This window comes from Ambystoma mexicanum, chromosome 7p, assembly GCF_040938575.1.
Source record: "Ambystoma mexicanum isolate Mex_15411 chromosome 7p, UKY_AmexF1_1, whole genome shotgun sequence".
NCBI classification, from domain to species: Eukaryota; Metazoa; Chordata; class Amphibia; order Caudata; family Ambystomatidae; genus Ambystoma; species Ambystoma mexicanum.
In genome coordinates, this window is record NC_090939.1 from 729,177,982 (window position 1) to 729,193,440 (window position 15,459).

Genomic DNA, 15,459 nt, shown 5'->3' on the forward strand with positions numbered 1-15,459 from the left:
ACAGGCATCCTAGACCCACTAAAGTCCAGAACATGGTGGTGGCCCAAAAATGGTGTCAGAGAGCCCTGAATGTCCTAAAACCATTTGCAGAGTGAAACGGGCATTATCCGGCATCCTAGACCACTGAAATTCCCAAAAATATTTTTGGCACAAAAAATGCATACTACACCCCTGAAAGTTCTGAAAATGTTAGCAGCCCAAAAAAGGCCTTAAAGTGCATCTTAGGCCTGCAAAAATGTAGAAAACTTTGGAGGTGGAAAAAAGGGGTTTAGAGGCATCCTAGACCCCCTAAAGTCCAGAAAATGTTGGTGGGCCAAAATCTGTGTCAGAGAGCTCTGAATGTCCCAAAACATTTGCAGCCTGAAAGGGGCATTAACCCGCATCCTAGACCACTGAAACTCCAAAAAATATTTTGGCATGAAAAATGCAACCTATAACCCTGAAGCTCAGAATATGTTAGCAGCCCAAAAAAGTCCTTAAAATGCATTTTACGCCTGCAAAAATGTTGAAAAGTTTGGAGGCCCAAAAATGGGGTTTACAGGCATCCTAGACCCCCGAAAGTCCAGAAAATGTTGGTGGGCCAAAATCGGTGTCAGAGAGCTCTGAATGTCCCAAAAACATTTGCAGCCTGAAAGGGGCATTAAGTCGCATCCCAGACCACTGAAATTCCCAAAAATATTTTTGGCACAAAAAATGCATCCTACAACCCTGAAAGATCAGAAAATGTTGGCATCTCAAAAAAAGGACTTAAAATGCATCTTAAGCCTACAAAAATGTTGAAAACTTTGAAGGTCCAAAAAAGGGGTTTACAGGCATCCTAGACCCCCTTAAGTCCAGAAAATGTTGGTGGGGCAAAATCTGTGTCAGAGAGCTCTGAATGCCCCAAAACCATTTGCAGAGTGAAACGGGCATTTACCCGCATCCTAGACCACTGAAATTCCCAAAAATATTTTTGGCATGAAAAATGCATACTACACCCCTGAAAGCTCAGAATATGTTAGCAGCCCATAAAAGGCCTTAAAATGAATTTTAGGCCTGCAAAAATGTTGAAAACTTTGAAGGACCAAAAAAGGGGTTTACAGGCATCCTAGACCCCCTAAGGTCCAGAAAATGTTGGTGGCCCAAAAATGGTGTCAGAGAGTCCTGAATGTCCCAAAAACATTTGCAGCCTGAAAGGGGCATTAACCCGCATCCTAAACCACTGAAATTCCCCAAAATATTTTTGGCACGAAAAATGCATACTACACCCCTGAAAGTTCTGTAAATGTTAGCAGCCCAAAAATGCCTTAAAATGCATTTTAGGCCTGCAAACATGTTTAAAACTTTGGAGGCCCAAAAAAGGGGTTTACAGGCATCCTAGACCCCTAAAGTCCAGAAAATGTTGGTGGGCCAAAATCTGTGTCAGAGAGCTCTGAATGTCCCAAAACATTTGCAGCCTGAAAGGGGCATTAACCCGCATCCTAGACCACTGAAATTCCCCAAAATATTTTTGGCATGAAAAATGCAACCTATACCCCTGAAGCTCAGAATATGTTAGCAGCCCAATTAAGGCCTTAAAATGCATTTTAGGCCTGCAAAAATGTTGAAAACTTTGAAGGACCAAAAAAGGGGTTTACAGGCATCCTAGACCCCCTAAAGTCCAGAAAATGTTGGTGGCCCAAAAATGGTGAAAGAGAGCCCTGAATGTCCCAAAAACATTTGCAGCCTCAAAGGGGCATTAACCCGCATCCTAGACCACTGAAATTCACAAAAATATTTTTGGCACAAAAAATGCATACTACACCCCTGAAAGTTCTGAAAATGTTAGCAGCCCAAAAATGACTTAAAATGCATTTTAGGCCTGCAAAAATGTTGAAAACTTTGAAGGACCAAAAAAGGGGTTTACAGGCATCCTAGACCCCCTAAAGTCCAGAAAATGTTGGTGGGCCAAAATCTGTGTCAGAGAGCTCTGAATGTCCCAAAAACATTTGCAGCCTCAAAGGGGCATTAACCCGCATCCTAGACCACTGCAATTCCCAAAAATATTTTTGGCACGAAAAATACATCCTACACCCATGAAGCTCAGAATATGTTAGCAGCCCAAAAAAGGCCTTAAAATGCATTTTAGGCCTGCAAAAATGTTGAAAACTTTGAAGAACCAAAAAAGGGGTTTACAGGCATCCTAGACCCCCTAAAGTCCAGAAAATGTTGGTGGCCCAAAAATGGTGTCAGAGAGCCTTGAATGTCCCAAAAACATTTGCAGCCTGAAAGGGGCAAACCCGCATCCTACACCACTGAAATGCCCAAAAATATTTTTGCCACAAAAAATGCATACTACACCCCTGAATGTTCTGAAAATGTTAGCAGCCCAAAAATGCCTTAAAATGCATTTTAGGCCTGCAAACATGTTGAAAACTTTGAAGGACCAAAAAAGGGGTTTACAGGCATCCTAGACCCCTAAAGTCCAGAAAATGTTGGTGGGACAAAATCTGTGTCAGAGAGCTCTGAATGTCCCAAAAACATTGTCAGCCTGAAAGGGGCATTAACTCGCATCCTAGACCACTGAAATTCCCAAAAATATTTTTGCCACGAAAAATGCATCCTACACCACTGAAAGCTCAGAATATGTTAGCAGCCCAAAAAAGGCCTTAAAATGCATTTTAGGCCTGCAAAAATGTTGAAAACTTTGAAGGGCCAAAAAAGAGGTTTACAGGCATCCGAGACCCCCTAAAGTCCAGAAAAAGTTGGTGGCCCAAAAATGGTGTCAGAGAGCCCTGAATGTCCCAATAACATTTGCAGAGTGAAACGGGCATTAACCCGCATCCTAAACCTCTGACATTCCCAAAAATATTTTTGGCACAAAAAATGCATACTACACCCCTGAAAGTTCTGAAAATGTTAGCAGCCCAAAAATGCCTTAAAATGCATTTTAGGCCTGCAAACATGTTGAAAACTTTGAAGGACCAAAAAAGGGGTTTACAGGCATCCTAGACCCCTAAAGTCCAGAAAATGTTGGTGGCCCAAAAACAGTGTCAGAGAGCTCTGAATGTCCCAAACAGATTTGCAGCCTGAAAGGGGCATTAAGTCGCATCCTAGACCACTGAAATTCCCCAAAATATTTTTGGCACAAAAAATTCATCCTACAACCCTGAAAGATCAGAAAATGTTGGCAGCTCAAAAAAGGACTTAAAATGATTCTTAGGCCTGCACAAATGTTGAAAACTTTGGAGGTCGAAAAAAGGGGTTTACAGGCATCCTAGACCCCCTAAAGTCCAGAAAATGTTGGTGGGCCAAAATCTGTGTCAGAGAGCTCTGAATGTCCCAAAAACATTGTCAGCCTGAAAGGGGCATTAACTCGCATCCTAGACCACTGAAATTCCCAAAAATATTTTGGCACGAAAAATGCATCCTACACCCCTAAGGCTCAGAATATGTTAGCAGCCCAAAAAAGGCTTTAAAATGCATTTTAAGCCTGCAAAAATGTTGAAAACTTTGGAGGCCCAAAAAAGGGGTTTACAGGCATCCTAGACCCCCTAAAGTCCAGAAAATGTTGGTGGCCCAAAAATTGTGTCAGAGAGCCCTGAATGTCCCAAAAACATTTGCAGAGTGAAACGGGCATTAACACGCATCCTAGACCACTGAAATTCCCAAAAATATTTTTGGCACAAAAAATGCATACTACACCCCTGAAAGTTCTGAAAATTTTATCAGCCCAAAAATGCCTTAAAATGCATTTTAGGCCTGCAAAAATGTTTAAAACTTTGAAGGACCAAAAAAGGGGTTTACAGGCATCCTAGACCCCCTAAAGTCCAGAAAATGTTGGTGGGCCAAAATCTGTGTCAGAGAGCTCTGAATGTCCCAAAAACATTGTCAGCCTGAAAGGGGCATTAACTCGCATCCTAGACCACTGAAATTCCCAAAAATATTTTTGCCACGAAAAATGCATCCTACACCCCTGAAAGCTCAGAATATGTTAGCAGCCCAAAAAAGGCCTTAAAATGCATTTTAGGCCTGCAAAAATGTTGAAAACTTTGAAGGACCAAAAAAGAGGTTTACAGGCATCCTAGACCCCCTAAAGTCCAGAAAATGTTGGTGGCCCAAAAATGGTGTCAGAGAGCCCTGAATGTCCCAAAAACATTTGCAGAGTGAAACGGGCATTAACCCGCATCCTAGACCTCTGACATTCCCAAAAATATTTTTGGCACAAAAAATGAATACTACACCCATGAAGCTCAGAATATGTTAGCAGCCCAAAAAAGGTCTTAAAGTGCATCTTAGGCCTGCAAAAATGTAGAAAACTTTGGAGGTGGAAAAAAGGGGTTTAGAGGCATCCTAGACCCCCTAAAGTCCAGAAAATGTTGGTGGGCCAAAATCTGTGTCAGAGAGCTCTGAATGTCCCAAAACATTTGCAGCCTGAAAGGGGCATTAACCCGCATCCTAGACCACTGAAACTCCAAAAAATATTTTTGGCACGAAAAATGCAACCTATACCCCTGAAGCTCAGAATATGTTAGCAGCCCAAAAAAGTCCTTAAAATGCATTTTACGCCTGCAAAAATGTTGAAAAGTTTGGAGGCCCAAAAATGGGGTTTACAGGCATCCTAGACCCCCGAAAGTCCAGAAAATGTTGGTGGGCCAAAATCGGTGTCAGAGAGCTCTGAATGTCCCAAAAACATTTGCAGCCTGAAAGGGGCATTAAGTCGCATCCCAGACCACTGAAATTCCCAAAAATATTTTTGGCACAAAAAATGCATCCTACAACCCTGAAAGATCAGAAAATGTTGGCATCTCAAAAAAAGGACTTAAAATGCATCTTAAGCCTACAAAAATGTTGAAAACTTTGAAGGTCCAAAAAAGGGGTTTACAGGCATCCTAGACCCCCTTAAGTCCAGAAAATGTTGGTGGGCCAAAATCTGTGTCAGAGAGCTCTGAATGCCCCAAAACCATTTGCAGAGTGAAACGGGCATTTACCCGCATCCTAGACCACTGAAATTCCCAAAAATATTTTTGGCATGAAAAATGCATACTACACCCCTGAAAGCTCAGAATATGTTAGCAGCCCATAAAAGGCCTTAAAATGAATTTTAGGCCTGCAAAAATGTTGAAAACTTTGAAGGACCAAAAAAGGGGTTTACAGGCATCCTAGACCCCCTAAGGTCCAGAAAATGTTGGTGGCCCAAAAATGGTGTCAGAGAGTCCTGAATGTTCCAAAAACATTTGCAGCCTGAAAGGGGCATAACCCGCATCCTAAACCACTGAAATTCCCCAAAATATTTTTGGCACGAAAAATGCATCCTACACCCCTGAAAGCTCAGAATATGTTAGGAGCCCAAAAAAAGGCCTTAAAATGCATTTAAGGCCTGCAAAAATGTTGAAAACTTTGGAGGCCCAAAAAAGCGGTTTACAGGCATCCTAGACCCACTAAAGTCCAGAACATGGTGGTGGCCCAAAAATGGTGTCAGAGAGCCCTGAATGTCCTAAAACCATTTGCAGAGTGAAACGGGCATTATCCGGCATCCTAGACCACTGAAATTCCCAAAAATATTTTTGGCACAAAAAATGCATACTACACCCCTGAAAGTTCTGAAAATGTTAGCAGCCCAAAAAAGGCCTTAAAGTGCATCTTAGGCCTGCAAAAATGTAGAAAACTTTGGAGGTGGAAAAAAGGGGTTTAGAGGCATCCTAGACCCCCTAAAGTCCAGAAAATGTTGGTGGGCCAAAATCTGTGTCAGAGAGCTCTGAATGTCCCAAAACATTTGCAGCCTGAAAGGGGCATTAACCCGCATCCTAGACCACTGAAACTCCAAAAAATATTTTGGCATGAAAAATGCAACCTATAACCCTGAAGCTCAGAATATGTTAGCAGCCCAAAAAAGTCCTTAAAATGCATTTTACGCCTGCAAAAATGTTGAAAAGTTTGGAGGCCCAAAAATGGGGTTTACAGGCATCCTAGACCCCCGAAAGTCCAGAAAATGTTGGTGGGCCAAAATCGGTGTCAGAGAGCTCTGAATGTCCCAAAAACATTTGCAGCCTGAAAGGGGCATTAAGTCGCATCCCAGACCACTGAAATTCCCAAAAATATTTTTGGCACAAAAAATGCATCCTACAACCCTGAAAGATCAGAAAATGTTGGCATCTCAAAAAAAGGACTTAAAATGCATCTTAAGCCTACAAAAATGTTGAAAACTTTGAAGGTCCAAAAAAGGGGTTTACAGGCATCCTAGACCCCCTTAAGTCCAGAAAATGTTGGTGGGGCAAAATCTGTGTCAGAGAGCTCTGAATGCCCCAAAACCATTTGCAGAGTGAAACGGGCATTTACCCGCATCCTAGACCACTGAAATTCCCAAAAATATTTTTGGCATGAAAAATGCATACTACACCCCTGAAAGCTCAGAATATGTTAGCAGCCCATAAAAGGCCTTAAAATGAATTTTAGGCCTGCAAAAATGTTGAAAACTTTGAAGGACCAAAAAAGGGGTTTACAGGCATCCTAGACCCCCTAAGGTCCAGAAAATGTTGGTGGCCCAAAAATGGTGTCAGAGAGTCCTGAATGTCCCAAAAACATTTGCAGCCTGAAAGGGGCATTAACCCGCATCCTAAACCACTGAAATTCCCCAAAATATTTTTGGCACGAAAAATGCATACTACACCCCTGAAAGTTCTGTAAATGTTAGCAGCCCAAAAATGCCTTAAAATGCATTTTAGGCCTGCAAACATGTTTAAAACTTTGGAGGCCCAAAAAAGGGGTTTACAGGCATCCTAGACCCCTAAAGTCCAGAAAATGTTGGTGGGCCAAAATCTGTGTCAGAGAGCTCTGAATGTCCCAAAACATTTGCAGCCTGAAAGGGGCATTAACCCGCATCCTAGACCACTGAAATTCCCCAAAATATTTTTGGCATGAAAAATGCAACCTATACCCCTGAAGCTCAGAATATGTTAGCAGCCCAATTAAGGCCTTAAAATGCATTTTAGGCCTGCAAAAATGTTGAAAACTTTGAAGGACCAAAAAAGGGGTTTACAGGCATCCTAGACCCCCTAAAGTCCAGAAAATGTTGGTGGCCCAAAAATGGTGAAAGAGAGCCCTGAATGTCCCAAAAACATTTGCAGCCTCAAAGGGGCATTAACCCGCATCCTAGACCACTGAAATTCACAAAAATATTTTTGGCACAAAAAATGCATACTACACCCCTGAAAGTTCTGAAAATGTTAGCAGCCCAAAAATGACTTAAAATGCATTTTAGGCCTGCAAAAATGTTGAAAACTTTGAAGGACCAAAAAAGGGGTTTACAGGCATCCTAGACCCCCTAAAGTCCAGAAAATGTTGGTGGGCCAAAATCTGTGTCAGAGAGCTCTGAATGTCCCAAAAACATTTGCAGCCTCAAAGGGGCATTAACCCGCATCCTAGACCACTGCAATTCCCAAAAATATTTTTGGCACGAAAAATACATCCTACACCCATGAAGCTCAGAATATGTTAGCAGCCCAAAAAAGGCCTTAAAATGCATTTTAGGCCTGCAAAAATGTTGAAAACTTTGAAGAACCAAAAAAGGGGTTTACAGGCATCCTAGACCCCCTAAAGTCCAGAAAATGTTGGTGGCCCAAAAATGGTGTCAGAGAGCCTTGAATGTCCCAAAAACATTTGCAGCCTGAAAGGGGCAAACCCGCATCCTACACCACTGAAATGCCCAAAAATATTTTTGCCACAAAAAATGCATACTACACCCCTGAATGTTCTGAAAATGTTAGCAGCCCAAAAATGCCTTAAAATGCATTTTAGGCCTGCAAACATGTTGAAAACTTTGAAGGACCAAAAAAGGGGTTTACAGGCATCCTAGACCCCTAAAGTCCAGAAAATGTTGGTGGGACAAAATCTGTGTCAGAGAGCTCTGAATGTCCCAAAAACATTGTCAGCCTGAAAGGGGCATTAACTCGCATCCTAGACCACTGAAATTCCCAAAAATATTTTTGCCACGAAAAATGCATCCTACACCACTGAAAGCTCAGAATATGTTAGCAGCCCAAAAAAGGCCTTAAAATGCATTTTAGGCCTGCAAAAATGTTGAAAACTTTGAAGGGCCAAAAAAGAGGTTTACAGGCATCCGAGACCCCCTAAAGTCCAGAAAAAGTTGGTGGCCCAAAAATGGTGTCAGAGAGCCCTGAATGTCCCACTAACATTTGCAGAGTGAAACGGGCATTAACCCGCATCCTAAACCTCTGACATTCCCAAAAATATTTTTGGCACAAAAAATGCATACTACACCCCTGAAAGTTCTGAAAATGTTAGCAGCCCAAAAATGCCTTAAAATGCATTTTAGGCCTGCAAACATGTTGAAAACTTTGAAGGACCAAAAAAGGGGTTTACAGGCATCCTAGACCCCTAAAGTCCAGAAAATGTTGGTGGCCCAAAAACAGTGTCAGAGAGCTCTGAATGTCCCAAACAGATTTGCAGCCTGAAAGGGGCATTAAGTCGCATCCTAGACCACTGAAATTCCCCAAAATATTTTTGGCACAAAAAATTCATCCTACAACCCTGAAAGATCAGAAAATGTTGGCAGCTCAAAAAAGGACTTAAAATGATTCTTAGGCCTGCACAAATGTTGAAAACTTTGGAGGTCGAAAAAAGGGGTTTACAGGCATCCTAGACCCCCTAAAGTCCAGAAAATGTTGGTGGGCCAAAATCTGTGTCAGAGAGCTCTGAATGTCCCAAAAACATTGTCAGCCTGAAAGGGGCATTAACTCGCATCCTAGACCACTGAAATTCCCAAAAATATTTTGGCACGAAAAATGCATCCTACACCCCTAAGGCTCAGAATATGTTAGCAGCCCAAAAAAGGCTTTAAAATGCATTTTAAGCCTGCAAAAATGTTGAAAACTTTGGAGGCCCAAAAAAGGGGTTTACAGGCATCCTAGACCCCCTAAAGTCCAGAAAATGTTGGTGGCCCAAAAATTGTGTCAGAGAGCCCTGAATGTCCCAAAAACATTTGCAGAGTGAAACGGGCATTAACACGCATCCTAGACCACTGAAATTCCCAAAAATATTTTTGGCACAAAAAATGCATACTACACCCCTGAAAGTTCTGAAAATTTTATCAGCCCAAAAATGCCTTAAAATGCATTTTAGGCCTGCAAAAATGTTTAAAACTTTGAAGGACCAAAAAAGGGGTTTACAGGCATCCTAGACCCCCTAAAGTCCAGAAAATGTTGGTGGGCCAAAATCTGTGTCAGAGAGCTCTGAATGTCCCAAAAACATTGTCAGCCTGAAAGGGGCATTAACTCGCATCCTAGACCACTGAAATTCCCAAAAATATTTTTGCCACGAAAAATGCATCCTACACCCCTGAAAGCTCAGAATATGTTAGCAGCCCAAAAAAGGCCTTAAAATGCATTTTAGGCCTGCAAAAATGTTGAAAACTTTGAAGGACCAAAAAAGAGGTTTACAGGCATCCTAGACCCCCTAAAGTCCAGAAAATGTTGGTGGCCCAAAAATGGTGTCAGAGAGCCCTGAATGTCCCAAAAACATTTGCAGAGTGAAACGGGCATTAACCCGCATCCTAGACCTCTGACATTCCCAAAAATATTTTTGGCACAAAAAATGAATACTACACCCATGAAGCTCAGAATATGTTAGCAGCCCAAAAAAGGTCTTAAAGTGCATCTTAGGCCTGCAAAAATGTAGAAAACTTTGGAGGTGGAAAAAAGGGGTTTAGAGGCATCCTAGACCCCCTAAAGTCCAGAAAATGGTTGTGGCCCAGAAATGGTGTCAGAGAGCCCTGAATGTCCCAAAAACATTTGCAGCCTCAAAGGGGCATTAACCCGCATCCTAGACCACTGAAATTCCCAAAAATATTTTTGGCACAAAAAATGCATACCACACCCCTGAAAGTTCTGAAAATGTTAGCAGCCCAAAAATGCCTTAAAATGCATTTTAGGCCTGCAAAAATGTTGAAAACTTTGAAGGACCAAAAAAGGGTTTAGGGGCATCCTAGACCCCCTAAACTCCAGAAAATGTTGGTGGGCCAAAATCGATGTCAGAGAGCTCTGAATGTCCCAAAAACATTTGCAGCCTGAAAGGGGCATTAAGCCGCATCCTAAACCACTGAAACTCCAAAAAATATTTTTGGCATGAAAAATGCAACCTATACCCCTGAAGCTCAGAATATGTTAGCAGCCCAAAAAAGTCCTTAAAATGCATTTTACGCCTGCAAAAATGTTGAAAAGTTTGGAGGCCCAAAAATGGGGTTTACAAGCATCCTAGACCCCCGAAAGTCCAGAAAATGTTGGTGGGCCAAAATCGGTGTCAGAGAGCTCTGAATGTCCCAAAAACATTTGCAGCCTGAAAGGGGCATTAAGTCGCATCCCAGACCACTGAAATTCCCAAAAATATTTTTGGCACAAAAAATGCATCCTACAACCCTGAAAGATCAGAAAATGTTGGCATCTCAAAAAAAGGACTTAAAATGCATCTTAAGCCTACAAAAATGTTGAAAACTTTGAAGGTCCAAAAAAGGGGTTTACAGGCATCCTAGACCCCCTTAAGTCCAGAAAATGTTGGTGGGCCAAAATCTGTGTCAGAGAGCTCTGAATGCCCCAAAACCATTTGCAGAGTGAAACGGGCATTTACCCGCATCCTAGACCACTGAAATTCCCAAAAATATTTTTGGCATGAAAAATGCATACTACACCCCTGAAAGCTCAGAATATGTTAGCAGCCCATAAAAGGCCTTAAAATGAATTTTAGGCCTGCAAAAATGTTGAAAACTTTGAAGGACCAAAAAAGGGGTTTACAGGCATCCTAGACCCCCTAAGGTCCAGAAAATGTTGGTGGCCCAAAAATGGTGTCAGAGAGTGCTGAATGTCCCAAAAACATTTGCAGCCTGAAAGGGGCATTAACCCGCATCCTAAACCACTGAAATTCCCCAAAATATTTTTGGCACGAAAAATGCATCCTACACCCCTGAAAGCTCAGAATATGTTAGCAGCCCAAAAAAGGCCTTAAAATGCATTTTAGGCCTGCAAAAATGTTGAAAACTTTGGAGGCCCAAAAAAGCGGGTTACAGGCATCCTAGACCCCCTAAAGTCCAGAAAATGTTGGTGGGCCAAAATCTGTGTCAGAGAGCTCTGAATGCCCCAAAAACATTTGTAGAGTGAAACGGGCATTAACCCACATCCTAGACCACTGAAATTCCCAAAAATATTTTTGGCACAAAAAATGCATACTACACCCATGAAGCTCAGAATATGTTAGCAGCCCAAAAAAGGCCTTAAAGTGCATTTTAGGCCTGCAAAAATGTAGAAAACTTTGGAGGTGGAAAAAGGGGTTTACAGGCATCCTAGACCCCCTAAAGTCCAGAAAATGTTGGTGGGCCAAAATCTGTGTCAGAGAGCTCTGAATGTCCCAAAAACATTTGCAGCCTCAAAGGGGCATTAACCCGCATCCTAGACCACTGAAATTCCCAAAAATATTTTTGGCACGAAAAATGCATCCTACACCCATGAAGCTCAGAATATGTTAGCAGCCCAAAAAAGGCCTTAAAATGCATTTTAGGCCTGCAAAAATGTTGAAAACTTTGAAGAACCAAAAAAGGGGTTTACAGGCATCCTAGACCCCCTAAAGTCCAGAAAATGTTGGTGGCCCAAAAATGGTGTCAGAGAGCCCTGAATGTCCCAATAACATTTGCAGAGTGAAACGGGCATTAACCCGCATCCTAAACCTCTGACATTCCCAAAAATATTTTTGGCACAAAAAATGCATACTACACCCCTGAAAGTTCTGAAAATGTTAGCAGCCCAAAAATGCCTTAAAATGCATTTTGGGCCTGCAAACATGTTGAAAACTTTGAAGGACCAAAAAAGGGGTTTACAGGCATCCTAGACCCCTAAAGTCCAGAAAATGTTGGTGGGCCAAAATCTGTGTCAGAGAGCTCTGAATGTCCCAAAACATTTGCAGCCTGAAAGGGGCATTAACCCGCACCCTAGACCACTCAAACTCCAAAAAATATTTTTGGCACGAAAAATGCAACCTATACCCCTGAAGCTCAGAATATGTTAGCAGCCCAAAAAAGACCTTAAAATGCATTTTATGCCTGCAAAAATGTTGAAAACTTTGGAGGCCCAAAAAAGGGGTTTACAGGCATCCTAGACCCCCTAAAGTCCAGAAAATGTTGGTGGGCCAAAATCTGTGTCAGAGAGCTCTGAATGTCCCAAAACATTTGCAGCCTGAAAGGGGCATTAACCCGCACCCTAGACCACTCAAACTCCAAAAAATATTTTTGGCACGAAAAATGCAACCTATACCCCTGAAGCTCAGAATATGTTAGCAGCCCAATAAAGACCTTAAAATGCATTTTATGCCTGCAAAAATGTTGAAAACTTTGGAGGCCCAAAAAAGGGGTTTACAGGCATCCTAGACCCCCTAAAGTCCAGAAAATGTTGGTGGACCGAAAATGGTGTCAGAGAGTCCTGAATGTCCCAAAAACATTTGCAGCCTGAAAGGGGCATTAACCCGCATCCTAGACCACTGAAATTCCCCAAAATATTTTTGGCATGAAAAATGCAACCTATACCCCTGAAGCTCAGAATATGTTAGCAGCCCAATTAAGGCCTTAAAATGCATTTTAGGCCTGCAAAAATGTTGAAAACTTTGAAGGACCAAAAAAGGGGTTTACAGGCATCCTAGACCCCCTAAAGTCCAGAAAATGTTGGTGGCCCAAAAATGGTGAAAGAGAGCCCTGAATGTCCCAAAAACATTTGCAGCCTCAAAGGGGCATTAACCCGCATCCTAGACCACTGAAATTCACAAAAATATTTTTGGCACAAAAAATGCATACTACACCCCTGAAAGTTCTGAAAATGTTAGCAGCCCAAAAATGCCTTAAAATGCATTTTAGGCCTGCAAAAATGTTGAAAACTTTGAAGGACCAAAAAAGGGGTTTACAGGAATCCTAGACCCCCTAAAGTCCAGAAAATGTTGGTGGGCCAAAATCTGTGTCAGAGAGCTCTGAATGTCCCAAAAACATTTGCAGCCTCAAAGGGGCATTAACCCGCAACCTAGACCACTGCAATTCCCAAAAATATTTTTGGCACGAAAAATACATCCTACACCCATGAAGCTCAGAATATGTTAGCAGCCCAAAAAAGGCCTTAAAATGCATTTTAGGCCTGCAAAAATGTTGAAAACTTTGAAGAACCAAAAAAGGGGTTTACAGGCATCCTAGACCCCCTAAAGTCCAGAAAATGTTGGTGGCCCAAAAATGGTGTTAGAGAGCCTTGAATGTCCCAAAAACATTTGCAGCCTGAAAGGGGCAAACCCGCATCCTAGACCACTGAAATGCCCAAAAATATTTTTGCCACAAAAAATGCATACTACACCCCTGAATGTTCTGAAAATGTTAGCAGCCCAAAAATGCCTTAAAATGCATTTTAGGCCTGCAAAAATGTTGAAAACTTTGAAGGACCAAAAAAGGGGTTTACAGGCATCCTAGACCCCCTAAAGTCCAGAAAATGTTGGTGGGCCAAAATCTGTGTCAGAGAGCTCTGAATGTCCCAAAAACATTGTCAGCCTGAAAGGGGCATTAACTCGCATCCTAGACCACTGAAATTCCCAAAAATATTTTTGCCACGAAAAATGCATCCTACACCCCTGAAAGCTCAGAATATGTTAGCAGCCCAAAAAAGGCCTTAAAATGCATTTTAGGCCTGCAAAAATGTTGAAAACTTTGAAGGACCAAAAAAGAGGTTTACAGGCATCCTAGACCCCCTAAAGTCCAGAAAATGTTGGTGGCCCAAAAATGGTGTCAGAGAGCCCTGAATGTCCCAATAACATTTGCAGAGTGAAACGGGCATTAACCCGCATCCTAGACCTCTGACATTCCCAAAAATATTTTTGGCACAAAAAATGAATACTACACCCATGAAGCTCAGAATATGTTGGCAGCCCAAAAAAGGCCTTAAAGTGCATCTTAGGCCTGCAAAAATGTAGAAAACTTTGGAGGTGGAAAAAAGGGGTTTAGAGGCATCCTAGACCCCCTAAAGTCCAGAAAATGGTTGTGGCCCAGAAATGGTGTCAGAGAGCCCTGAATGTCCCAAAAACATTTGCAGCCTCAAAGGGGCATTAACCCGCATCCTAGACCACTGAAATTCCCAAAAATATTTTTGGCACGAAAAATGCATCCTACACCCATGAAGCTCAGAATATGTTAGCAGCCCAAAAAAGGCCTTAAAATGCATTTTAGGCCTGCAAAAATGTTGAAAACTTTGAAGGGCCAAAAAGGGATTTACAGGCATCCTAGACCCCCTAAAGTCCAGAAAATGTTGGTGGCCCAAAAATTGTGTCAGAGAGCCCTGAATGTCCCAAAAACATTTGCAGAGTGAAACGGGCATTAACACGCATCCTAGACCACTGAAATTCCCAAAAATATTTTTGGCACAAAAAATGCATACTACACCCCTGAAAGTTCTGAAAATTTTATCAGCCCAAAAATGCCTTAAAATGCATTTTAGGCCTGCAAAAATGTTTAAAACTTTGAAGGACCAAAAAAGGGGTTTACAGGCATCCTAGACCCCCTAAAGTCCAGAAAATGTTGGTGGGCCAAAATCTGTGTCAGAGAGCTCTGAATGTCCCAAAAACATTGTCAGCCTGAAAGGGGCATTAACTCGCATCCTAGACCACTGAAATTCCCAAAAATATTTTTGCCACGAAAAATGCATCCTACACCCCTGAAAGCTCAGAATATGTTAGCAGCCCAAAAAAGGCCTTAAAATGCATTTTAGGCCTGCAAAAATGTTGAAAACTTTGAAGGACCAAAAAAGAGGTTTACAGGCATCCTAGACCCCCTAAAGTCCAGAAAATGTTGGTGGCCCAAAAATGGTGTCAGAGAGCCCTGAATGTCCCAAAAACATTTGCAGAGTGAAACGGGCATTAACCCGCATCCTAGACCTCTGACATTCCCAAAAATATTTTTGGCAGAAAAAATGAATACTACACCCATGAAGCTCAGAATATGTTAGCAGCCCAAAAAAGGCCTTAAAGTGCATCTTAGGCCTGCAAAAATGTAGAAAACTTTGGAGGTGGAAAAAAGGGGTTTAGAGGCATCCTAGACCCCCTAAAGTCCAGAAAATGGTTGTGGCCCAGAAATGGTGTCAGAGAGCCCTGAATGTCCCAAAAACATTTGCAGCCTCAAAGGGGCATTAACCCGCATCCTAGACCACTGAAATTCCCAAAAATATTTTTGGCACAAAAAATGCATACCACACCCCTGAAAGTTCTGAAAATGTTAGCAGCCCAAAAATGCCTTAAAATGCATTTTAGGCCTGCAAAAATGTTGAAAACTTTGAAGGACCAAAAAAGGGTTTAGGGGCATCCTAGACCCCCTAAACTCCAGAAAATGTTGGTGGGCCAAAATCGATGTCAGAGAGCTCTGAATGTCCCAAAAACATTTGCAGCCTGAAAGGGGCATTAAGCCGCATCCTAAACCACTGAAAC